The 27,040-nt window shown below is 51.0% G+C and overlaps 1 protein-coding gene and 1 pseudogene across 1 annotated transcript in view; one reads left to right on the top strand and one right to left on the bottom strand.

Annotated features, from left to right (window-relative positions):
• SLC46A1 (solute carrier family 46 member 1) overlaps positions 1 to 27,040 on the top strand; it is a 50,361-nt gene that overhangs the window by 7,676 nt on the left and 15,645 nt on the right. Inside the window, exons 2-3 of the mRNA XM_062175652.1 lie at positions 7,279 to 7,404; positions 8,062 to 8,230. The gene's annotated coding sequence lies outside the window, so the exon portion shown is untranslated. The remainder of the gene's footprint in view (positions 1 to 7,278; positions 7,405 to 8,061; positions 8,231 to 27,040) is intronic.
• Positions 1,472 to 26,774, bottom strand: LOC133746852 (anaphase-promoting complex subunit 13-like; annotated as a pseudogene).

Raw genomic sequence — 27,040 nt, 5'->3', positions numbered from 1 at the left:
CTCTCTCTCTAACTCCACTCTGCTTGTCAAAAAAAAAAAAAAAAAAAAAAAAAGATTTTATTTATTTGAGAGGCAGAGTTACAGACAGAGGGAGAGACAGAGAGATAGGTCTTCCATCTGCTGATTCACTCCCCATCTGGCCGCAATGGCTGGAGCTGGGCTGATCTGCAGCCAGGAGCCAGGAGCTTCTTCCAGGTCTCCCACATGGGTGCAGAGACCCAAGCGCTTAGGTCATCTTCCCAAGCCATAAGCAGAGAGCTGGATTAGAAGAAGAGCAGCTGGGACATGAACCAGTGTCCATACGGGATGTGAGCACCTCAGGTGGAGGTTTCGCTCCCTTTATCACAGCGCCAGCCCCAAGAGTGCTGTTTCGTTGACTGTACAGCTATACCCATGAGTCAGTGTGACTGTTTTTATTTTACAGATGGAAAGCTGAGGCCTAAAGACAGAAGCAGCCAGAATTCAAGCACTCTGCGAGTGCTCTGAGGGAGGTCCAAACCCCAGTTGGGAGTTCTGGGTGAGAGGAGAGTGGGCGGGGCAACCCAGCAGGGCCCTAGAGCATCCCACTGTGACTTGGGTGGGGAGCCTAAATATGGCCACGGCCGGCAATGCAGCTCACTTGGCTAATCCTCCGCCTGTGGCGCTGGCACCCCAGGTTCTAGTCCTGGTTGGGGTGCTGGATTCTGTCCCGGCTGCTCCTCTTCCAGTCCAGCTCTCTGCTGTGGCCTGGGAAGGCAGTGGAGGATGGCCCAGGTCCTTGGGCCCTGCACCGCATGGGAGACCTGGCTCCTGGCTTCGGATCAGCGTGGCATGCCGGCCGTAGCAGCCATTTCGGGGGTGAACCAACAGAAAAGAAAGACCTTTCTCTCCCTCTCTCTCTCTCTGTCTAACTCTGCCTGTCCTATATATATATATATGGCCTCAAGGTGATGGGGAAGGAGCACAACAAAGGGAAGAGAGCTGGGCCTCACCTCTATCTCTAGGGACCTCACCCCTGCCCACTGCTCACAGTAGGGGCTCGACCCATGCCTCTCCTCCGTCTCTGGGTACCTCACCCCTGCTCACTGATCATCAGCATGTGATAGTCTGCATGAGTCAGGAGGAAAAGGCAGGGGAGCAGGCAGACTGTTTTCAGCTGGGGATACCATCTGGCAAAGACACGGAATGTGGCCAAGTCTTCACTAGAAGATTCTGTGTGGATGGAACATGGGTTTGTGGATGGCACGACTGAGGTCTAATAACCACATTTCCAAGGTGTACGATAGCAGGACCTGGGCTGTTGTGCCCCTGAGACACTCCTGGAACCAGGGGGGTCTGTGTGAGAGAGACCCTCCCCCCAGTGCTCTCTTCTTGGTGCTCCTAGGGGCGTGGGCGGACTCTGGAGCTCCTGGTGCCAGGCTGGATGGGAAGCTCTTGAAACCCAGGACAGAATGGCCACTCCCAATCCCCTCCAGCCAACCTGCTGCCTTGCTCAGGGCAAGGTGAGCAGAGCCAGGAAGCACTAGGTAGACAAAGGGTTTCAGACGCCCAGGACAATACCCCGATTCTGTCTCACTTGAAGGAGCCTCTCCCGGGGCCTGGGGCTCTGGCTGAGCTGCAGGAGGAGCCAGGCTGGGCCTCACTCCCAGGAATAACAGCCACCGTGTGTAAAGTCGGCACCCCACTCTCCCTTACCCTGTACACCAAGCCCTGGGTGTAGGCTCACAGTGGGGAACTTCCTTGTCCAGGGTCACAAGTGAGGAAGTGAGAGAGTCCCAGATTCACTTCCAGACTGCCTGTGCCTTTGGTTGAGCCCTCCATGCTCTGGGCTCCTTTGGCAGAGCTGGGGCATAGCTCATTGTTCCCAAGTTAGGTGGCTGCAACTTTACCCTCATCAGCTTTGGGAACTTTGCTGATTTTCTTTGTAGGCCCAGTGCTGGGGGACTACTGCATCCCCAGTGATGAACTCATCTCACAGCCAGGGTCCCAAGGCCAGTGGAAAGCCCTCAGCTCTCACCCTCTTTGCAAGAACCTACCCCTTGCCCTGCAGTCCCGGCCCGTGGCCCATTCTGCCATGTCTGTTTAATTCTCCTTCAATTCATGTTGTAAATAGTTGTGGGGGCCAGCGCCATGGCTCACTTGGTTAATCCTCCACCTGTGGCGCTGGCATCCCATATGGGTGCCGGGTTCTAGTCCCGGTTGCTCCTCTTCCAGTCCAGCTCTCTGCTGTGCCCGGGAAGGCAGTGGAGGATGGCCCAAGTGCTTGGGCCCCTGCACCCGCATGGGAGACCTGGAGGAAGCACCTGGCTCCTGGCTTCAGATCGGCACATTGCGCCGGCCATTGCGGCCATCTGGAGAGTGAACCAACAGAAGGAAGACCTTTCTCTTTCTCTCTCTTTCTCACTATCTAACTCTATCTGTCAAATTAAAAAAAAAAAGTAAATAGTTGTGCTTCATTTTATAGTCCCCTAGAGGACTGGGAATAACTCATGGCAGAAGCGTGGCAGTCCTTGTCGGTCCCTTTCTTGGGACAGCCTGTGCTATCTCAGGGAGGAACTTCTCCTGGGAAATATCTACCTTGTACTTTGCCTGTTGAACCTCCTGCACAGGGTGGCTGATAAGCTGGAGCGGAGATACAGCCAGGCCTGTGGCACAAAGGTGAACCTGTGGGGCTCCCAAGGCAGCCTGGGACGGAGCATATCCTGAGTGGTCCTGGAAAGGCAGGGATGTCTGGATGCACTGGGAGCACCGGTAGAGATTGATGAAGACCAGAACCCTGGAGTCAAGGAGAGAGAGGATGGGGGGGTGGGCGGTGAGGGGACAGGCGTCAACCCAGCTTGCAGAAGAAAGCCGAAGTGTTCTCAAGGACACCAAAGACCCCAGGAGCGCAGGACCCGGGCAGCACATGGGGCTCTTTCCTCCCTCTGGTAGCTGGCTGGCTGCAAGACAGCCAGGAGTGGTGGAGCAGGAGAGCTGGTGCCCCCTTCCAGCTCTGAGAATCCTGGACCCAGGATCTGACCCCAGGAGCCCTGACTGCTCTCCCCATCTCCTGCTGCCTCTCCAACTGGGCTCACACACTTTGTCTTACACAGGTTCCCTGCCTGGCAAGGTACTCAGAAGATATGGAAATGTCCCTTCCTTTGTTCAACTCAGCTGTTCTCTCTCTCTCTCTCTTTTTTTTTTTTTTTTTTTTTGACAGGTAGAGTGGACAGTGAGAGAGACAGAGAGAAAGGTCTTCCTTTGCCGTTGGTTCACCCTCCAATGGCTGGTGTGGCTGGCGCGGTGTGGCCAGCGCGGTGTGGCCAGCGCACCGCGCTGATCCAAAGGCAGGAGCCAGGTGCTTCTCCTGGTCTCCCATGGGGTGCAGGGCCCAAGGACTTGGGCCATCCTGCACTGCGCTCCTGGGCCACAGCAGAGAGCTGGCCTGGAAGAGGGGCAACCGGGACAGAATCCGGCGCCTCGACCGGGACTAGAACCCGGGGTGCCAAAGCCACAGGTGGAGGATTAGCCTATTGAGCCACAGCACTGGCCCAACTCAGCTGTTCTCAGATGCTTAGGTGGGCCCGGCATTTCTAAGACCTCCGGGGAGTGACCACGCACCTGCTTCTCCTGGAGGAAGCTTGCCTGCTGCCTCCTCCCCACTCCGCTGGTTAAGTCTCGCTTATCTTCTTCTTTTACAGTGAAGTCCTCATTTGATGAGAATGTGAAAGATCAGATTTTCTAGGTACCTGACTTTTCTGGAAAACTCTTTTCTCTTGCAATACAATTTTTTCCTTAAACATCATAATTCTCTTTTCTACTCTTTCTTTGGCTCCAGAAGGGACTGGTTGCCTGGGATCTATATTCTGAAGATGGATGATTTCTAGTTAGGACCACAGACCCAAGGGGAAGAGACCGCCTGGCTATTAGGGTTCCAGGATAGTTGGTGCGTGTTTCTGACTGACACCTTGAAATCACCTTCGAGATGTGATGAATGTGTTTTGCAAAGTGTTTAGTGAAACAAACATTTAACTAAATACTGACTCCATGGTGCTCTGGTTACATGTGAAAGCCGCTTTGAGGAAATGAGGAAATGCCATTATTAGTTGATACTATTCGTGGTCCACCTAGCTGAAAGTTCTTCCCGGCAACACCAAAGGAAGCTGTAGGAGAAGATAGACGCTTTTTAAATCTGTAAATTAATCCAAAATCTGAAAATAACACAGGGGAGCTTTAGAGTCTCAGTAACCAGGGCATGAGAGATCTGTGTAGCCCTAACAGCTGTAGGCCAAATGCCCTCAGAGCGCTTCTCCAAGTGGGGAGCCAGAAGTTCGGAGCTGTCCTGACGCCTGGCTTCCTCCTTTTTTCCATCACCGGCATCACAGAAAACGTGTAAGTGGGTGGGACGCGTCACGCTTTGACAGTGAAGCAAAACCAGAGAGAAAGGTGAATGTTGGTGCAATCATGTTCAGCCACGGGCTAGTTCCAGGGGTAAGGAGCCAGACCGTCTGTGTTCCCGAGACACTCCGGTGTCTTGTGTGCTGAGCGCTTGGCTCCACACGCCAGGCGGCTGTGCGACTTGGAGTGCTGATTCCCCACCCATCTGACTCAGGAGACTGAGAGAAAATGTTTTGTACGTGTGTATTCTTAAAAAAGCCGTCATGAGAGGGAGCCTAGCGTCAGTTTCCGACGGGGGCACGTTCTCGTGCAAGTACGATAGGGCTAGGTCTGTCCACTTCTTTCTTGTTCTTTGGCAGACTCTGTGGTGCCACCGCTGTCTTGCTCAGGTTCAGGCAGCCCATTCAGTGGTATCGCGACATCCTCGCAAGGCAGCTTGTCTTCCCGCCAAGCGCCGTCGATCAAATCCAAGATCCTTCCATCCCGCTGGACCTCACTGTCCACGCCCCACTGCTTTGGTCTCGGCAGATCGGCACCCGGCCCACAGCAGCAGCACCTTGTGTATCTTCTGAGTCTCACCTAAGACTGGAGTTTCTCTGTGAACTCTCATCACATCTGGACCGTGTCAGGTGCCCTGCTCAGGGGCCAGGAGACCCCTGGCCAGCGGCCCCTTCTCCTGATAAACCACCCGTGTGCATAAGATCCGGCAGGGCAGGGACCAGCTGCACGGACCTGGGGCAGAGCTGTTGCCTAACAAATAGGTGTGAAAGAATGGAAGGGGATGGATGGTAGACGGGTGATTTGTAAGGTTCATTCCAGAGAGCCAAGCCCTCCTTCCAGCATGTTCTGGAGCTGGTCCTGAGAGTTTCAGGTAGGACACATGGGGGCCACTGCTGAGACAACGAGGCAAAGAAGGGAGTGAGTCTCTGCCACCATCAAGACAGAAATGAGACAGGCAGCAGCCTTCCCAGAACCAGACCCACCGCTCTGCTACAGCTGCTGGGGCTGGGCGGCCATCTGAGGGGCATTCTGATCCTACAGGGACCTGACGTTCACTCATCACTGCAAAAGCCACCTCCCTGCTTCACCACATGGCAAGCCCAGGCCCTCTTTGAAGGGCCCATGTCCAGATCTTTCTTAAAACCATGATAGAACATGACTAGGGGCCGGCGCCATGGCTCAACAGGCTAATCCTCCGCCTTGCGGCGCCAGCACACAGGGTTCTAGTCCCGGTTGGGGCGCCAGATTCTATTCCGGTTGCCCCTCTTCCAGGCCAGCTCTCTGCTATGGCCCGGGAAGGCAGTGGAGGATGGCCCAAGTCCTTGGGCCCTGCACCCGCATGGGAGATCAGGAGAAGCACCTGGCTCCTGGCTTCGGATCAGTGTGATGTGCCGGCCGCGGCAGCCACTGGAGGGTGAACCAACGGCAAAAAGGAAGACCTTTCTCTCTGTCTCTCTCTCTCACTATCCACTCTGCCTGTCAGAAAAAAAAAAAAAAAAAAAAAAAAAAAGACTAGGGAGCTGGCGTTGTGGCGTAGCAGATAAAGGCCTGGCTATTACAGCAGATGGAAGATCCCTCTGTCTCTGTAACTCTGACTTTTTAAATAAACTAAACAAATAAATCTTGAAAATAAACTTCCTTTGATATTTATTTGAAACCTGATTTCACGTATCTCCACATGAGGAGGCTGTAGAGGTCGGAGGAGGCAGCAAAATTAATGCTGCCTTCCACTCTTGGAGTGCCTGCGCCTGAGCCCATCCACTCTACCCATATGCTCATTCATTCATTCATTCATTCGCAGAGAGGCAAAGCTGAGTTTTGGAGTCCAACAGATGTTGCTTTTAAGCTTGGTTTTGTGATCTTATTACCTGCATGAACGTAGACAAGACAATCTCGTACAGCTGAGAAGGCACTGGAAATATGGTCAGAAGGGAAGCCTAGAAACTTCCCTGCCTGATGGTTGGGAGAACCAGAACCCCGACTCTGGAGAAACAGAGCAATGGCTCTCTCCCAGTGGCCTGCGCTGGGTGGGTGCAGTCCTTCTCCAGGGCCCCTTTGAGCCTCAGAATTAAGAAACCAACGCTCTCCGGGAGTTCGCTTTGTTCGCCTAAGGACTCATCAGCTGTGGACTCTGGCTGGGGGAGACCGTGCGGTGATAAAGTGTCCTTCCTGCCCTGTGTCCTGGCCTTGAAGGTCTGGGTCGTGAAGAGCAGGGGCTTTTGTGAAACCTCCTCCCCCCGACAGGATTTAATAAAGTTGTCCTGCAGCGGGGTGTGGCGAGGCTAACGCAGCTGGGCAGAGTGGTGTGGTGGGATCGTGGCTGTCTCAGGTTAGGAGAGCAGCTGACACTCTGCCCAGAAGAGGAGCGAGGCTGTCCTGGCCCTTCCCGGGAGGGCAATACATCCTTCCATGCTGCCAAAGAACCCTCTGTCCTGCGTGGTTAGGAGCAGCTTCTGTGTGGACAAGGCAGGGAGAGGGACCTGCAGTTCTGTGTCCCCCTTCTTTTTGTTGTTGTTGTTGTTGTAAGATCTAGCAACTTTTCAATTCAAAGAGCATGTCTTTTTTTTTTTTTTTTAAAGATTATTTATTTGAAAGGCAGAATTACAGAGAGAAGGAGAGAAGAGAGATCCATACACTGGTTCATTCCCCAGTGGCTGCAATGGCTGCAGCTGAGGTGATCCAAAGCTAGGAGCCAGGAGCTTCCTCCAGGTCTCATGTGGCTCCCACATGGGTACAGGGTCCCAAGCACTTGGGTCATCCTCCACTGCCCTCCCAGGGCACATTAGCAGGGAACTGGATCAGAAGTGGAACAGTCAGGACTCGAAGCAGTTGGGCTGCCGGCACCACAAGCAGCGGCTTTACACGCTACGCCACGGTGCTGGCCCCGTAACCCTCTTCTAATCCTGGTCTCTTCCTTTCCAGTTACGCCACCTGCTCTTGGGCTTTCTGAGCCTCATTCACCACATCTGTAAAATGGGCATGAGAACAACACCTGGGAGATGGGCAGTTGCTGTGAGAGGATAAGTGGAGAGCACTGGGCACTCGCCGGTAGGTGCTGGAGCAGAGACCTGCCCCCTCCTCCTTCCTCGCCAGCCTTCACTTGTGCAGGTGTGCGTGCTCCTCCCTCGGGCACGCTGAACAGCGCCTTGACTCCTGGAATATGTTGCCCACCTCTTTCCACTCCACAAAAATTTGCTGCATCCCTCAGGAGCGGATCACACCTGCACCCTGGCCGGACCTTGAGCCCCCCTTGACTACCCTGTGCCCAGAACCTCTTTAGGATATACCGGCTGCCCTGATTCTGGCACAAACTGCCTTTTTGCTGGTCACGTGTGTCCCTGGCGTGTCCCGTGACTAGACTGAAAGCCTGGGTTGCAGAGCTGGTTCCCATTCACCTCCTCGGGTGGGTGGCTCAGTGTGCACCAGAGCCCAGCACTCTTCCCAGAACAGGGATCTGAATGATGGTGCTGACTGACAGGTGGACCCGGTACTCCATCCCTGCACCTCATACACAATAGACCCGCCTATGTCCCTCAGTAAGATGTCCGTGCAGAGCCCCTTACCCTGTAGTGTTTATATTTTGTTTCTATTAATTCGAAAGCCAGAGTGACAGAGACAGATAGGCAGACACATATACATGTACACACACACACACACACACAGATCTTTCATCCACTGATTCACTCCCCCAAATGTCCACCACAGCCAGGGCTAGGCCAGGCCAAAGTGAAGAAGCTGGAACTCCATCCTGGTCTGCCCATGGGTGATTGGAACTCAAGCACTTGAGCCATCACCGGCTGCCTCCCAGGATATGCGTTAGCAGGAAGCTGGATCAGAAGCAGAGGGGAGACTGGAACTCAGGCACTCCGATCTGGTATGTGGCATCCTTTTTTTTTTAAACTTACTATAAAGAGATTTATTGTATTTCATAGATGGTATATGGGCATCTTAACCACTATACCAAACTCCTGCCTCAACCCCTTACCATTTAATTTGCAAAGCATACAGGTCTCCAGGGCCTGTCTCCAGGTGTCTCTTCCTCTTAACACGCCATCAGTGTGCCCTCAGGGGAGCAGAGGAAGCCACCTGCGGGCCGCCATCCCAGAGTTCTCGAGTAGCAGAGCTGAAAAAGAGGCTAGAGCTTACCCACGGCGGCTCCCTCCTTTCTTGCAGAGAAACTGCGGCCTGGAATAGATCTCTGGAGGTCACGCTCATCTGGCACTCCCTGGGCTAGCATTCGGTGCTCTTGCTCTGTTAACTTCACGTTCGTTATTCAGTCGACACGGCAGAGTCCCCACTGCCGGCAAAGCCCCGTGAAGGGTGTGCACACTCATTCCTACATTAAACTCTCACCTAATTGCCGCACATTGATATTGTCATGAACACTGGGGCAAACGCAGCCCTCAGAGAAGGGAAACAGTTGGCCCAAGGCCTCACCCTCATACATGGCCATGCTGGGACTTGCACCTAATCCTTCAACTGCCAGTTCAGCACCCTTTCTACCCTCCTCGGAAATTCTGCAAGGCTGCGCCCACACCCATTGAGAGGAAAGAGTCAAGGTTAAGGCCCGTTGGAGTGAGTGGCCCAGATGATGGCGAGCGGCCAGAAGAATGGGCTCCTGGAAGAACATGGTCCTGCTTGCATAACATGCAAATCAGCTGTTGTACTGCCGGGAATGCTGCAGTCAGGCCCAGCGGGGCTGAGGCCCCGCAATCCCTGGCCTGGAGCACACCCCCTGCTGGACGCCTCCTGCAATGCAGGCATCATCAGAGATGATGATCAGAGAGAAGCTGAGCTTCTAACCTGCTGGTTCCCTCCTAAATGACCTGAGCTGTCACTGCTGCCTTCCAGGGTTTGCAGTAACAGCAAGCTGGAGTCTGCATCCCGAGGCCAGTATCGAACCCAGGCATTCCAACATGGGCTGCGGGCCTCTTACCCACTGGAGTTAACACCTGCTCCCCCACCTTGGTTTCCTGGCCTAGAATGGGGTGGTGATTGATGGCGAATACACAGGGTTTTGTTTTTCCTCTGAAACATCACTTTATGGAGGTCAAGTCTCCATTAAAATACCTTTGGTCTCCACAGATGCTTCATGGTAACAGCAGTTGAGGAGCTTAATTACATCCTTGAAACTTCCCATTTTACAGATAGCAAGACTGTGGCCCAGAGAGCTGTGGCAGTTATGTATGTCACACAGCCAGTAAATGGCAGAGTTATGATTAATCTCAAGATCATCCAATTCCAAATCCAGGGTTCTTTCCATGACATCACAGCGCCTGTGTTACTTGCTATCATTCAAGTTCTTCCTCCCTAAGATGCCTCAGTTTCCCTTTCTGTCTCAGTGTTTCTGTTGCTACAGCTGAATACTACAGATTGAGTAATTTACAAAGAATAAACGTTGCCTCATCTCACGTTCCTTTTTAAAATATTTATTTGAAAGGAGAGTCAGGGAGAGATTTCTTTTTCTTTAAAGATATATTTATTTGATTTGTTTGAAAGGCAGAGTAAGAGAAAGAGAGAGAGAGAGAGAGAGAGAGAAAGGTCTTCCATTCTCTGGTTCACTCCCTGGATGGCCATGGCCAGCACTGGGCCAGATGGAAGCCAGGAGCCAGGAGCTTCTTCCTGGTCTTCCACATGTGTGACAGGGGCCTAAGCACCTGGGCCATCTTCTGCTGCTTTTCCCAGGCCATTAGCAGGGAGCTGGATCAGAAGTGGAGCAGCCGAGACTTGAACTGGCGCCTATATGGGATGCCAGCCAGTATCGCTTTATCTGCTACGCCACAATGCCCGCCCCTCTTGTCTTATGAAGCCAGGGCCCTGTTGGATTCGGTCCCTACCCTAATGGCCTTATTTTTATCATAGTCACCTCCCGAAGGTGTCACCTCCAAATATTGCGCCCAGACTGAGTTTCCAGCATTGGACTACTTCACAGTGGGAACTACATTTCAGGAACAGTCTTGGCAGAGTCACTCAAACCATAGCACTTCCCATCCCAGTGTCACTCACACACGCCACTCCCTGGCCCTCTGTGCGTACCACCTGTGAGAGCCTCCCCATCTCCCCTCTCCCGTGGCTGACCACGAACGGTGGGGCTGCTGCATTTCTTGCTGCACATGACAGAATTTCACAGAAAGTCACAGAACACCTGCAGCAGGTAAGACACTGTGTTCAAACTGACCTGTTCTCTCCCATATATCCCGGCTGCGGCTTCCTTACCAGCGACGGCTCTAGCTCAGCACACCCGGGCCTCAGGGTGCCCTTGCTTCCCAACGGCGCAAGGCCCAGAACTAGCGCCTGCTTCCTTGGGTCCTCGCTGGCTCAGCCCATCCTGAGAGGCAGGTGCGGGGGTGCTTCGGTGCCCTGCTTCCTTTGATGACAGGCGCCTTCCTGGTGGTGTTCAGTTCCTGGGCTTTCCCAGGGAGTGGGAATCTAGCCACATCGCATGCAGAGAAAATGAATCATTAATTCAGTTTCATTCACTCGAGGAGAATCTACTGAGCACCAGCTATGTGTCAGGCACAGTTCTGGGCTGTGGGAACACACCTGGCCCTGGTTCTCACAGAGTGAGATTTCTGTCTTTTTAAAGATTTATTTATTTGAAAGGCAGAGTGACAAAGTCCAATTTTGTACTCTGTCTTTATTTTTTATTTATTTTTTAGGCTTGTCACTTATCAATCGCACACAACTGGATTTTTTTCTTAATTTTTAAAACACAATATCATACCCTACCTGATGCATTTGGTCTCCACATAATTTTTTTTTTTTTGCTTTTAAGATTTTATTTATTTATTTGAGAGGTAGAGTTACAGACAGAGAGAAAGAGAGGGAGAGAGAGAGAGAGAGAAAGTGAGAGAGAGGGGAAGGTCTTCCATCTGTTGGTTTACTCCCCAATTCGCCACAATGGCCGGAGCTGAGCCGATCCAAAACCAGGAGCCAGGAGCTTCCTCTGGGTCTCTCACACAGGTGCAGGGGCCCAAGCACTTGGGCCATCTTCCACTGCTTCTCCAGAACATAGCAGAGAGCCATACACTCATTTTATTCATCAACTTTGGACATTGCCATTATATTTTTCTTACCTTATGATTTAAATAGAAAATAACTATACTGGAAAGAGTTAGCTCTTAAACCAAATACGATTATGTGAAATCAAGATTCAGTGTTTACATTAGAATGCTTACACAAATCTTCATAGTTGGTTGTTGTGGTTTGTAGTAATTATAATTCTTCTCTTAATTTTGGTTTTTTTCTAAAGGTAATTATTGCTTTGTGTTTTTATTAGCGTGGTTTTCTTTGTACATATTACTAATCCTTCTCACACCATCTACAGGCCTCTTGGTACAATCTTCCAAAGGTCATTCATATTAATGCCAGGTGATCTGTCACTTCCACATCATTGCCCGGAAGACTTGGTTCTCCTCCCTCCTGAAGGCAGCCGGGCTCCTCCATCCCGGCCGGGCACCCTCCAGACCTGCACACAGCTCTCTTCCCTCCTGAAGGCAGCCGGGCTCCTCCATCCCGGCCGGGCACCCTCCAGACCTGCACACAGCTCTCTTCCGGGACTTCCTTTGTTGTTTCCTTGGAGATCCTGTGCTTTGCTCCTGCCCTGGGTCCTCCTCCTTGGTTGACTTCCTTCTTTTGGGGAGGCAGCTTCTGCAGCAGGGGTGTAGGGGTGACAACCCTGACTGCGCCTTCCTGAGTGTGCTGTTCTCCGTACCTGACACACATCTGTCCCCTCAGGGTCTCCTGTCACCTTTCTGAACACGTCCTTTGCTTCCCTTCCATGCTGGATCTCCTAGTCCGTGTGTCTCCCGCTCATCCCCAGTCTCAATCCGCTCGTCCCCAAGTCACAATCTCATTTTGGTACAGAACACTTCTGGTAGCTTGTTGAGGAAGGATGTGGGAGGTGACCGTCTGTAGACTTTTCATATCTGAAAAGGTTCCATCCCACCTTTATCCTGGAGTGATAGTTTGGTTACAGAATTCTAGGTCACAAATAGAATTGTGAATTCAACGTGCTATGATCTTCTGCTACAGATATATTTTTTGAGAATTCTGAAGTCGTTCTAATCCCTCTTTTTATGAAAGCTGTTTCTTTGGAAACTGTGGGTGACCCCTGTCTTCAAGGCTCTTAAATGTGACAATAACGTAGCTTGGAGTGGTTCTGTTTTTCACAGCTGGGAAATTCTGTGAGCTCTGTCAGTCTATGAGCTTATATCCTTCAGTTTCAGGGCATTTCCTTAAACAACTTAATTGATTATTTCCCCACCTATTTTTCTGCTGTTTTTCAGATTATTTGGATTTTGAGTTTCCTGGGATGTTTATCTAATTTTATCCTTTTCTATTTTTGCATTTATGGTTCCGTTTTTCATTTTCCGTTTCTATTTATTTTTGGTTTCTGATGCTGGTGATTTCCTCAACTCTATCTTTTTTTAAAAAAAAAAGTCTTTAGCTTTTTTTAAAAAAAATATTTATTTTATTTATTTGAAAGGCAGAGTGACTTTTCAAATACACAGAAAGCTGGAGAGACAGAGGGAGAAGGAGACCTTCCATCCACTGGTTCATTCCATCACAATGGCTGCGGCTGGGCCAGGTTGAAACCAGGAATTCCATCCAGGTCTCCCACACGGGTGCCGGGCCCCAAGCACTTGCGCCATCTTCTGCTGCCTTCCCAGGTGCATTAGCAAGGAGCTGGTTCAAAGCAGAGTAGCTGGTTCTTGAACTGGTGCTCCAGGGTGGGATGTTGGCATCGCAGCGTGGGGACTTACCCTACCCACATAACCAGCCCGCTCAACTCTGTCTTGAGCTTTTAATTTCTTTCTTTCTTTCTTTTTTCTTTTTCTTTTCTTTCTTTTTTTTTTTTTTTTTTGACAGGCAGAGTGGATAGTGAGAGAGAGAGAGACAGAAAAAAAGGTCTTCCTTTTTGCCGTTGGTTCACCCTCCAATGGCCGCTGCGGCTGGCGCATCTCACTGATCCGAAGGCAGGAGCCAGGTGCTTCTCCTGGTCTCCCATGCGGGTGCAGGGCCCAAGCACTTGGGCCATCCTCCACTGCCTTCCCGGGCCATAGCAGAGAGCTGGCCTGGAAGAGGGGCAACCGGGATAGAATCCGGCGCCCCAACCAGGACTAGAACCCGGTGTGCCGGCGCCGCGAGGTGGAGGATTAGCCTGTTAAGCCGGCCAGAGCTTTTAATTTCTACTATAAGTTTTTGTTCTCTCACTGCCTTTTTTCTATTAGTATCCTGTTCTTGTTTCAGGGATGCAGTATCTTCTCTTATCTCTCTGATGATACTAATGTTAGGATGTGTTTTTTCCTTAAGTTTCCTTTTTCCTGCATAGTTTCTTATGTTTTTTTTTTCCATTTCTTTGTTATAATCTCTATATACAATGATAGATATTTTTCTGATGCTAGTAATCCATGGTCATTTGGTTGTGATTAAGTATAGGGGAACAGAAAATGAATTAGATATTGAATCAGTGAAGTCAAATGAGCTTCACTGTGGTGACCTGGGTTGGTCATTCGTTTCTATCTTTAGGTCTTTCAACTTTGTTCAGATTTCCCAGAGAAGACTCTTCTAAGCGTCTGATTAGGAGATTGTATGTTTTACCTCTGTGAGTCCAGGGGGAAGAAAGGGATTGGTTGTAGATGAGGATCAGACTTCAGCATGGGTAAGTGCACAGTCACACAACCCCACCTCCCACTGGAATCTTTGTGCCACTCGGCTGGCCTCTTGACTTTTTGACTGCAAAGACCTTCTGTTGTTGCTTTTTTTTTTTTTTTTTGACAGGCAGAGTTAGACAGTGAGAGAGAGAGAGAGAGAGAAAAGTCTTCCTTCCTTTGGTTCACCCCTCCAAATGGCTGCTACAGCCAGTGCGCTGCGCTGATCCGAAGCCAGGAGCCAGGTGCCTCCTCCTGATCTCCCACGCAGGTGCAGGGCCCAAGTACTTGGGCCATCCTGCACTGCCCTCCCGGGCCACAGCAGAGAGCTGGACTGGAAGAGGAACAGCTAGGACAGAACCGGCACCCCAACCGGGACTAGAACCTGGGGTGCTGGCCCTGTTGTTCCTTCTTAAGAATAACCTCCTGGGGGCTGGTCCTGTGCCAAAGCAGGTTAAGCCACCACCTGTGATGCCAGCATCCCATGTGGGTGGTAGTTTGAGTCCTGGCTGCTCCACTTCCAGTTCAGCTCCCTGCTAATGCACCTGAGAAAACAGCAGAAGATGACTCAAGTGCTTGGGCCCCTGAATCCACGTGGGAGACATGGATGAAGCTCCAGGATCCTGGTTTCAACCTGGCCCAGCACCAGCTATTGCAGTCATTTAGGGAGTAAACCAGTGGATGGAAGCCCTCTCTCTCTCTCTCTCTATCTCTATCTCTATCTCTATCTCTATCTCTATCTCTATCTCTCTGATAGAACAAAGACTCAGCCATTCTTTCTCATTGCCCCAAAGATAGATAAACATTGGAATGTGTTCCTTGCCCTTGAACCTCAGTTGGGTCTCATGCCCTATTGCCTTCATATCCCACCTTGAATTCCTTGCCAGGTTCCCCAGGCCCCGCCCAGTTGCAGGAATTCACCTCTGTTTGCTACCCTCTAGCCCCACTCCTTTCCCTAGCCACATGTTCTATCAACGTGCATGTGGGCAGTTGGTCACGCACCTCTACGAATCTGCTTTATCTGATTAAATTATGTCTGGCTGTAAATTTGTGCACTGCCTCCTCTCTATTTGGTGCCTCTTTTCCTAACATATGGTGCCCTGTGTGAAGAGGCACCAATCTGCAACTCTTTTCCTAACACTCTCTCTCTCCCTCTCTCCTCCCTCTCCTCCCTCCTCCCCCCTCTCCCCATAACTCTTCCTTTCATGTAAATAAATAAATAGATAGATAAGTAAAAAAAAAAAAAAGAAGAAGAAAAAAAGAAAAAGAAAAAAAGGAACAGCCTCCCAGCCCTCTGCTGTAGTGGAGGAGGGGCAGCAGGGACTTGTCATTTGTTCCTCAGCTTTTGCCCAATCTTCTTTACTTTAAACTTCACTCACACACCATCTCCAATTCCAGAGGTGCTTGTAGTTTCCAATCACTGAGTGTTTTGAGGATCTATGGTGAGAGTGTGGTTAGTGCCCCACTGCCGACTCCGAATTTCACTTCTCTGGCCCGTAGCTCATCATTTTCCAAAACATTGCTGCTTCATCTCCTCTTCCAAATTCTTCTCCCCTCCTTTACTTTAAAAAGCAAATATTAAAAAATAAAATATCTGGGGGCTGGTGCTGTGGCATAGTGGGTAAAGCCACCTGTGACACTAGCATCCCTTATGGGCACAGGTTCATGTCCCACCTGTTCCACTTCTGATCCAGCTCCCTGCTACTGCACCTGGGAAAGCAGTGGAAGATGGCCCAAGTGCTTCGGCCCTGCACTCACATGGGAGACCCAGAAGAAGCTCCTGGCTGCTGGCTTCAGTCTGGCCCAGCTCTGATCATTGTGACCATTTTGGGAATAAACAAGTGGATGGAAGATCTCTCTCTCTTTCTCTGCTTTTCCTTCTCTGTAACTCTACCTTTCAAATAAATAATAAATAAATCTTTAAAAAAAGTACTTTTTTTTTTTTGACAGGCAGAGTGGATAGTGAGAGAGACAGAGAGAAAGGTCTTCCTTTTTGCCGTTGGTTTACCCTCCAATGGCTGCTGCGGCCGGCGCATCGTGCTGGTCCGAAGCCAGGAGCCAGGTGCTTCTCCTGGAAATACAAGTGGTTTTTTTGTTTTTGTTTTTGTTTTTTGGACAGGCAGAATGGATAGTGAGAGAGAGAGAGACAGAGAGAAAGGTCTTCCTTTTTGCCATTGGTTCACCCTCCAATGGCTGCTGCGGCCGGCTCATCGCACTGATCCAAAGCCAGGAGCCAGGTGCTTCTCCTGGTCTCCCATGCGGGTGCAGGGCCCAAGCACTTGGGCCATCCTCCACTGACTTCCCGGGCCATAGCAGAGAGCTGGCCTGGAAGAGGGGCAACCGGGACAGAATCCAGCGCCCCAACCGGGACTAGAACCCGGTGTGCTGGTGCCGCAAGGCGGAGGATTAGCCTGTTAAGCCACGGTGCCGGCCCTTTACTGTACTTTTAATGGGACTTTGATTGGAAGTCACATTAGTTGTATATGTCGCATCAACATCTTCCACTGCTTTTCCATGCCATTAGCAGGGAGCTGAATGGGAAGTGGAGCAGCTGAGACTCAAACCAGTGCCCCTAGGGGTGCTAGCCTCACTGGGAGTGGCTGAGTTCAACACATTACAGACACTGGCATCCTTAAGGGAGTTCAGTCACTCCCTTCTGTCTTTTTTTTTTTTTTTTTTTTTTTTTTTTTACAGAGTGGATAGTGAGAGAGAGAGAGACAGAGAGAAAGGTCTTCCTTTTTGCCGTTGGTTCACCCTCCAATGGCCGCCGTGGCCGCCGTGCTGCAGCCCGCACAGCATGCTGATCCGAAGCCAGGAGCCAGGTGCTTCTCCTGGTCTCCCATGCGGGTGCAGGGCCCAAGCACTTGGGCCATCCTCCTCTGCACTCCCAGGCCATGGCAGAGAGCTGGCCTGGAAGAGGGGCAACTGGGATAGAATCCGGCACCCCAACTGGGACTAGAACCCGGTGTGCCGGCTCCGCAAGGCGGAGGATTAGCCAATTGAGCCTTGGCGTCGGCCTCCCTTCTGTCTTACATGTGGTAAAGTAAAAACTAGGTAAATGAAATTTAGCAGATCTCAGTTGGAGCAAGGAGACTACTAACGAATAAGGCAGCCCCTGAACCAGTAAAGGGTCACGGAGCTCCACCCAGGAACTTGGGCAGGTGGTATTCATAGAAACAAAAACATTGCCTGACTGGTTATAGCTTAGCACTGGCCTTTTGTGTTTGTGTTTTGGCAGTTGTCAGGCTGTGATTGGCTGAAACCTTGGCTGATATGTTTGATAGAGACTTAGAAACTTGTTTAAATTATATACTCTTGTGGCCAGCCCCATGCCAATCCAAAGCCAGGAGCCAGGAGCTTCTTCCAGGTCTCCCAAGCACTTGGGCCATCTTCCACTGCTTTCCTTCCACTCTGCTTTCCCAGGCCACAAGCAAAGAGCTGTATAGGAAGTGGAGCAGCCAGGCCACAAACAGGTGCCCATAAGGGATGCCAGCACTGCAGGCAGAGGCTTAACCTACAATACCTGGCCCCTATTGTCTGTTTTTATTTCTATCTAGTTATTTTCTTTTTTTAAATTTTATTTAAGTTATACACATATATACACAGTCATATATACACAGTCATTTTCTTTGCAGCTCTCCCAACTAAAACGTTATTGTGCTAGTGACTTGTACAGTTAGCTCTTGGGCTTTGACTCTCACACTTGCTGGCCAGTTTATCAGCATACAACTTCTTCCACCCCAAACCTTCTTCCATGATCACGTATTCTACATAAGACTTATTAAATCTAACACTTTGTGTCTTTTATGGATTCTGGAAGCTCCTCAGCCAATATCTCTTCAAAAACAGCCACTTCCCATGTCCTTGCTCCCGTGTTCCCGGGACACAGAGGGAACCTCTGTTAGGCTTCACACTTGTCTGTCTTCTGGCTTTCTCGGGCTCTTTTGTTTTTCCCACGTTATTTGCTTCTGTGTTTCATTCTGTTTCTTCAGTCCTAGTTCACTAATTCTCTCTCCACCTGTGAATTAGGAACAGAGATCATGTTTAGCCCATCCTCTGAATTTGATTTACTTTTTTTTTAAAGATTTTTTTTTTGACAGGCAGAGTGGACAGTGAGAGAGAGAGACAGAGAGAAAGGTCTTCCTTTGCCGTTGGTTCACCTTCCAATGGCTGCCGCGGCCGGTGCGCTGTGGCCGGCACACTGCGGCCGGCGCACCGCGTTGATCCGAACGCAAGAAACAGGTGCTTCTCCTGGTCTCCCATGCGGGTGCAGGACCCAAGCACTTGGGCCATCCTCCACTGCACTCCCGGGCCACAGCAGAGAGCTGGCCTGGAAGAGGGGAAACCGGGACAGAATCCAGAACCCCGACTGGGTCTAGAACCTGGTGTGCCACGCTGCAGGCAGAGGATTAGCCTATTGAGCCGCGGCGCCGGCCTAAAGATTTTTTATTTTATTTATTTATTTTTATTTTTATTTATTTATTATTTTTATTTTTTGACAGGCAGAGTGGACAGTGAGAGAGAGAGAGACAGAGAGAAAGGTCTTCCTTTTCTGTTGGTTCACCCCCCAGTGGCCACTGTGGCCAGCGCACCATGCTGATCTGAAGCCAGAAGCCAGGTGCTTCTCTTGGTCTCCCATGCGGGTGCAGAGCCCAAGCACTTGGGCCATCCTCCTCTGCACTTCCGGGCCATAGCAGAGAGCTGGCCTGGAAGAGGGGCAACCGGGACAGAATCCGGTGCCCCGACCGGGTCTAGAACCTGGGGTGCCGGCGGCACAGGTGGAGGATTAGCCTATTGAGCCGTGGTGCCGGCCTTTAAAGATTTTTTTTTTTTTATTTGAAAGGCGAAGTTACAGAGGCAGAGGCAGATAGAAAGAGGAGCTGCACTGATCTGAAGCCAGAAGCCAGGAGCTAGGAGCTTCTTCTAGGTCTCCCATGCAGGTGGAGGGGTCCAAGGACTTGGGCCATCTTCTGCTGTTTTTCCAGGCCATAACAGAGTGCTGGATCGGAAGTAGAGCAGCTGGGACTTGAACCGGCGCCCATTTGAGATGCCAGCACTACAGGCGGCAGCTTTGCCCTCTATGCTACAGTGGGAGACCTGGATGAAGCTTGATTTACTTATATGAAAATCAAAACACACACATAAAAATCCTTCTATGGCAAAGTAGGATAACTGTGATTGACAACAATCAATTGAATGTTTCAAAATAGCTAGCAGAGGAGATTTTGAACATTACCAGCACCAAAAAATGATGAATGTCTGATGTGACAGATACCCTAATTACCCTGATCTGATTCTGACTCACCATATACTGGTATCTAAAGGTCACCCCAGGCCTCACATATGTATATATGCAATTTCTATGTAGTAATTAAAAGTAAAAAAAAATTTAAACAAATTTATCTGAGATCAGTAGGAGAGGATGGAGTGGAGGCAAATATATGGCTAAGGGAATTTTAGATGGGATCAATTAAGCAGGCTTAAATGTTGACAGGGAGGATCCAGAAAAAGAGAGAGAGAGAGAGGAGGGAGAGAATGAATTAGGGCTCATTTTCTCCTTCTTCCATATGTAGTAGTTATGATTTATTAGTAATTGTCAGATCACCTTTTGTTAGGCAAGACTAATTGTAGTCCATAGCGTCTACTCTAGCTAAGCTTTTAGAGCCTAAAAATACTGATTTAGGGGATGATGTTGTGGTACAGTGGAGTAAGCTCTGACCTGTGATGCTGGCACCCTATATCAGAGTGCTGGTTTGAGTCCCAGCTACTCCGCTTCTGATCCAGCTTCCTGCTGATGCTCCAGGGAAAGCAGCAGGTGATGACCCAAGTGCTCAGTTCCCAGTCACCCGTGGGAGACCCAGATAAGTGCCTGGCCCAGATCTGGCTCTTATAGCCATTTGCAGAGTAAACCAGCCAGTGAGAGACATATCTCTCTCTCTCTCTGTTTCTCCCTCTCTGTTTTTCTACCTTTCAAATAAAAAAATAAATATTTTCAAAAGATTTTTAAAATGTTCTTTGAAAGGCATAGAGACAGAGGGAGAGATTTTCCAACCATCAATTCATTCCCCAAATGCCTGCAACAACCACTAGGACTGGGCCAAGCTGAAGCCAGGAGCCTGGAGCCCAGTTGAGTCTCCCAAGTGGGTGGCAGGGATCCAAGTACTGGAACCATCCCCTGATGCTACATTAGCAGGCAGGTGGATCTGAAACAGAGGAGCTGGGACTTGAACCAGGCACTCCTCTGTGGGATGCAGGCTTCCCAAGCAGTGACTTAATTGCTGCACTAACACCTGCCTCTACTCCAGCTAATGTAAGCAGAAAGAAGTTCATTGATAAACACCAAGTGGCTCACCAGTGAATTTTGAGGAGGGCCAGAGAACGGAGCGTGGGAGTTAAACTACTAATCCTTAGCGGCCAGGAAAACCACAGGCAGGAAAAACCCACACTCCAGGATTTTCCAGGGGAAACGTGATATGTTTCTCTTGCCATGGCTCACTGCCTAATCCATGTAACTAAAGTTTAGACCTGAAACCTCATTCCCAGCCGCCCCCGCAGAGCCAGATGCCAGCAGCCCTAAGCTTTATAGAATTTCCCGTCTCCCTGCCTGTGACCCGCAGAGCACGTGGCTGCCCTGTGGGTGCCTGCTTGAGGAGGAGCAGGCGGTCACTGCGGCTGCGGGGGGTCCAGGAAATCAGACCCTTTAGCCTCTGCAATGCAGACCAGCCAGCCAGCCAGCCACGGGTTTTGATGGAGCTCCGTGAGCTGGGGAAGAACATCTGCCACACCTGTAGCTTTTTAATTTTTTTAAAGATTTTATTTATTTGAAAGGCAGAGTTAGAGAGAGACAGACAGATCTTCCGTCTGCTGGTTCACTCCCCAAATGGCTGCAATGGCCGGAGCTGCGCTGGTCTGAAAGCAGGAGCCGGGAGCCTCTTCCGGATCTCCCATGTGGGTGCAGGGGCCCAAGGACTTGAGCCATCTTCCGCTGTTTTCCCAGGCCATAGCAGAGAGCTGGATCGGAAGAGAGGCAGGCAGCAGGTTTATCTGCTATGCCACAGTGCCGGCCCCACACATGTAGCTTTATGTCTGATGAGAAGAAAGGGTAGATTCCATTCAAGGGATCAGAGTCCAGTGGTGGTTCCAACAGCAGGGTCCATGTCCAGAAGTGTCCCGGCACAGTGATGACCTCCTGTGTCCCAATCAGCTCTTGGGCAAGCCTTGGCTGCGGTTCCTGTTTGTTTACCAAGCCTGGTTTCCAGTTTTCGAGTCAATTCTACAAGTCCCTCAAAGACCTTTGAGTACATTTTTGTTTAAGGTGGCTGACATTGTCCATTGCTGCCAACAGAACCCTCACTCATACCCATCACCTAACTTAGATCACTGTTTATCCATAGAGTAAGATATGAGTCAAAAGAGAGGCCAAGGAGTGGCCTTGAGCTTCCTCTGGGTCTCCCACATGGGTGCAGGGACCCAAACATTTGGGCCATCTTCCACTGCCTTTCCCAGGCCATTAACAGATCAGAAGTGGAGCAGCCAGGACTCCGCCTGGTGCCCATGTGGGATGCTGGCTTTGTAGGTGGTGGCTCTACCAGCTATGCCACAATACCGGCATAGCCTGTCTTTCAATTTCTTTTGAGGAACCTCTCTTCCTTCATTCAGTCCATGCCATTGGGATGGAGTCATCACCACTCCACAGATCCAAGAGTGGAGCTGACACAGGCCTGGCCAATCAGAACATATTCTCCTCCTAGCCGCAGCCGTTGGTTCATAGCAAAAAGCCAAGCTAATGAGACTTAATTCTAGTAGAGCAGTTCTTGTTATTCACCGTATTAAGTTCCATAAAGTCCCTACAAACACTGCTTTAGTGAATACTGATACACTGCTCCTGGGACAAATAGTAGGTTAACTTCCTCCAAGCTGGGGCCAATGTTGTGGTGCAGTGGGTCAAGCCTCCACTTGCAAGGCTCTCATCCAATACCAGAGTGCCAGTTCAAGTCCTGACTTCTCTGCTTCCGATCCAACTTCCTGGGAAGGCAGTGGATGCTGGCCCAAGCACTTGGGCTCCTGCTGCCTAAATGAGTGACCAGGAAGGAATTCTTGCCTCCTGACTTCAGTCTGGCCCAGCCCTGGCTGTTGTGGCCATTTGGGAAGTGAACCAGTGAATGGAAGAGTTCTGTCTCTCCTTCTCTCTATTGCTGTGCCTTTCAAATAAATAAATCTTTTCAAAACAATCCCTTCAAGCTTATCAAACAGTTTTCACCAACTGATCAATATATGACATTGTTCTATTTGTCTTTCTGCTTAAAGACATCTTACTTAATATACTGGTTTTTTTTTTAAAGATTTATTTATTTATTTATTTGAAAGTCAGAGTTACACAGAGAGAGGAGAGGCAGAGAGAGAGAGAGAGGTCTTTCACCTGCTGGTTCACTCCCTAATTGGCCGCAATGGCCGGAGCTGTGCAATCTGAAGCCAGGAGCCAGGAACACCTTCTGGATCTCCCACATGGGCACAGGGGCCCTAGGACTTGGACTATCTTCTACTGCTTTCCCAGGCCATGGCAGAGAGCTGTGTCAGAAGAGGAGCAGCCGGGACTAGAACCGGCACCCATATGGGATGCCGGTGCTTCAGGCCAGGGTGTTAACCCACTGCGCCACAGCGCCGGCCCCTAATATACTGTTGATTCACCAACATTGGCTTCGTAGCCAACACCACTGTCCTTGTCCTGAATGAAGCTTCCCTAATGCACATTTCCTTCGTAAGACACATCTTGTCCTCTTTAGGAACCTGGATAGCCTTTCTGCACCGTGCTTGGGGGCCATTTAAAGCAATGAGACACCAACAAAACACAGGGATGCTGCTCAGGACACCCACAGCATGCATCAGGGTGCCTGGGGTTGGGTCTCACTCTGCTTCTGAGTTCTGTTTCCTGCTGGTGGGTACCACCCTGGTTACAGCAGGTGAGGGCTCAAGTACTTGGGTCCCTGTTACCCACATAGGAGACCCAGACTGAGTTCCCGGCTCTTGGCTTCAGCCTGTCCCAGCCCTGGCAGTTGCGAGTATTTGGGAAATGAATCAGTGGATGGAAGATCTCTCTTCTTTTTAAATAAAATGAAAATAAAATTTGAAAACTTAAAAAAAACCACAAAAATGTGGAAAACGTGGCACTCAAGAGGCCATGGAAAGGACTCTTCCTTACATTGCGCGCTGAGACTGGAAGGCAGAGTACTGCCCTGTTGGGCCTCAGCTGGGAAGGTGTGTACTGAGTGACTCAAGTTTCACACTGCTTTTTGTACACCCCAAAATGGACCCCAAATGCTGAGAAAGCAGCAGGAGTCTTGGTTTTGGGGTTACAAATACATTTTAGCAAGTAGGAGAATTTGCAAATACAAGATGTACATAAAATGAGATAGTGGTTATAAGGGAATCATTGGAAAGAGGACCCTACTTTTGCTGGCGGTGAGGCTGGGAGGGCAGGGGCTAAGCGCTGAGTGGCTGCTAATCGCCATGAACAGCATGCGTGAGTGAGACCCCCACAGAGGAAAGCAGATGAGCATGGAGAGGCCCTCGGGCCTGAGGTGTCTTTGAGCCCCTGGGTCAGGCCAGGCCTGAAGCACAGCACCCCTCCTTTGCTGTGTGATGAAGCAACACAAGGCGATGGGATAAGACTATGAAAGAGTCGAACATGACCCATTTGATCAAAAATGATCAAAATGGTAAAACCAGTCTCAGCCCTTCCCCTTCTGCCTTCGCCCCCAATGCCTCCTGAGCAGTCTCCCTGCTGTCCATCTTCTGGCCTTGCGGTGGGAGCTGGAGGAACCAGCGAGGAGGGAGCCAAAGAGGAGACAGGGAGGGTGTTTGCCAGGGAGACGTGAGATCGGGAGAGAGAGGGAGAAAAGAGATTAAGGCTGGGGTGGTGGGGAAGAGAAGACCCTGGAGGGGGACCGGTCTCAGGGAGGGGTGGGCTTGGGAGGCAGGAGATGGACACAGTCCGGGAAGCTGGGAGGCATAGGACTGATGGGACAATGGGATTCAACGCTGTTTTTCCGGAGGTAGAATCTGCATACGGGGAAGGGCACCCACCTCGGAGTGAAGCTTCGCGAAGCGGAGGCACTTGAGGAAGCAGCACCCGGGGTGGGACCTGGGAGCAGCAGCACGTTCACGGAAGCCCGCCAGCCTGCCTGCCGCAGTCTGCACATGGCTTGGTGTGCCCACTAGGGTTCGTGTCCTGAAATCTGATCCCCACTGAGGGTATTAAGACGGTGGAAACTGAATCCTACGAAGCCCTGCTCCACCTCAAGACTCTGCCAGCGACAAGACATTTTCCAGGAGCTTTCTGGAGCTCTTTTGTATGCACTGGACTTCACATTTTTTGCACCAAAATAAACATCTTTTAGTTCCATTTTCAACCAATTTTGGAAGTTCCCTCTTACGGTTGGGTCTCACCTGCAGGTTAGAGACTTTTTCTCAAGTTGAGAGCACTGTGATACCAGTTATGGCCACCAGGAGGCAAGCAAGTGTAGCCTGAACCAGGTCTGGTGGGGAAGTCTATTAGGATTGAGATTAAAACAGAGGCCAGTCCCGCGTTATCTGGAGTGGCGGTCACTCCAGGGCCCACGCACACTCCGCGAGTCCTAGCTTTTCCCAGGCGGGATCTGCCCTGAACGGACTGGAGCCCTTGAGCTTCACTCTGGCTGCACAGCTGCCGTCAGCACCGCCTGCTCCAGGGCTCGGCAGCTCAGAAGAGGGCTGTGTGCAGCCCGCTGGAGCCTGACCCAAGGTTACCCTTTGCATGGTGCACTCAGTCTTCCCCATCCTGGCTTCCGTGATCTCCAGACTTCGCTCAGTGCTGAGTGATGTCAGTGTTTCCCCCCAGCTGACAATCGCCTTGCGTCTGATGACAGTTTCCTGCTCTGCCTGTCCCACTGGAAGCCGCCTTGGGGATGTGGGGGTGGGCTGCAGCTCCACCAGGCTGGCCAGCCTCTGTCTCCTGGGGTCAGGAGCCTTGAGCAGAGTGACACACAGGGTCACAGTTGACTTCTCCCGCTAGCAGTGTCTGTTAGAGCATGTCTGATGGTTCTGCTACCCGGCTTCCCAGAACTGTCCCACTGCTTGGCATTCTCTGTTCTGAGCCTTACCCTTCCAGAGCCTTCGGCAGCCAGAAGTTGTTTCTGATCCTTGCCCCTAGAGAGCACCACGTGGTAGAGAGGTGCTGTCTGGACATCGCAAGTCTGGGCCTGAAAATGGTGGAAAACCACGCACGTGTGGGCTGGATGGTGCAGTGGGCCCAGGAGCGGAGCGTCAGCAAGCGTGGGGAGATTCCAGGAGCGGGGCAGAAGGAGCCAGCAAGGCCGTGACAATGCCCCGCCCCCGCCCCACCCCCATTGTGGTTCCCTGAGTGTAGCCAGCCGTAGAACCTGGGCAGGCCAGGCTGTGTGCACCCTGCGTCCTGCGAGGGACACCCTAATGGGGAGGCGAGGGGACATCCCCTCAACGGAGGGGTGGCCGAAGGTGCAGCATCCTGTGGCCCAGAGCACAGGGGGTGTGCTCTTAATGTCATTTTGGCAGGGCATTTAGTGTGCTGCAGTGGGTAGCCTGTGACAACAGTAACCCATATGGACATGGTTGTTTTGAGTCCACTTCCAATCCACTCTGTACTAATGGCCTGGGAGAGCAGCAGAAGACTACCCAAGCACTTGGGCCCCTGCATCCACATGAGAGACCCAGATAGAGTTCTTAACTCCGGGCTTTGGCCTGGACCAGCCTTGGCTGTCACAGGTATTGAGGGAGTGAACCAGAGGCCTGCATTAGCAGGAAGCAGGGGCCAGACCCAGGAGTCAAACCAGGTACTCTATGTGGGATGTGGGCATCCTGGCTGGCATTCTAACCCTAGGCCCTAGACCTATGTCTGAATCTCTTTCAATGTATACTTTCTTTACTTCCTCTGTTTTCACAGTATAGAATTCAATTACCCCCTAGTATTATTATTATTATTATTATTTTGACAGAGTGCATAGTGAGAGAGAGAGAGAGAAAGGTCTTCCTTTTTGCCGCTGGTTCACCCTCCAGTGGCCGCTGTGGCCGGTGCATCGCGCTGATCCGAAGCCAGGAGCCAGGTGCTTCTCCTGGTCTCCCATGTAGGTGCAGGGCCCAAGCACTTGGGCCATCCTCCACTGCCTTCCCAGGCCATAGCAGAGAGCTGGCCTGGAAGAGGGGCAACAGGGATAGAATCTGGCGCCCCAACCGGGACTAGAACCCGGTGTGCTGGCACCGCAAGGCGGAGGATTAGCCTGTTAAGCCACGGCGCCGGCCTACCCCCTAGTATTAATCTAAGTATGATTGCTGTGAGTGCCAGGAGCTCTGTCCTGGGGAACTGAAGCAAACCTGGAAAGATACAGGTGGTGCAGAGAGGGCTTAGATGATCCCCATGAACCAAATGTGAACAATCACCCAGCTTCTGAGGTGTGGAGAGACAGAGAGAGGGAGGGAGAGAGGGAGAGAAGATGGATCTTCCATGTGCTAGTTCACTCCCCAAATCCCCAAATGGCCGCAACAGCCTGGGCTGGGTCAGGCTGAAGCCAGGAGCCATCATGCACTGCCATCCCCCAGTGCATTAGCAGGGAGTTGGATTGGAAGCAGAGTAGCCAGGACTCGAACCAGTGCTCTGAAATGGGATGCCAGCATCCCAAGCAGCAACTTAACTCCCTGCACCACAACACCTGCCCCCTTCCTGTTTTAGACTCACTTCTGGATCTGCAGGCCCATCGTTCCCTGTGCTCTGAGGTCTGCCCTTGTCTTTGCTGAATACCCTGCCTCCCACCACTGCAGTAAGCACTCACCGGTGGCCCAAGTTCTCGGTGCCTGATGATTTTCCATCTTTATCTCAAGAACATTTGTACACTGGGGCCGGCACTGTGGCTCGGTGGGTTAACGCCTTGGCCTGCAGCACCAGCATCCCACATCGGCACCAGTTCAAGTCCTGGCTGCTCCACTTCTGATCCAGCTCCCTCTAATGTGACTGGGAAAGCAGC

This window comes from Lepus europaeus, chromosome 18 (genome assembly GCF_033115175.1).
Source record: "Lepus europaeus isolate LE1 chromosome 18, mLepTim1.pri, whole genome shotgun sequence".
Taxonomy (NCBI): Eukaryota; Metazoa; Chordata; class Mammalia; order Lagomorpha; family Leporidae; genus Lepus; species Lepus europaeus.
This window is presented reverse-complemented; position numbering and strand designations above follow the sequence as displayed.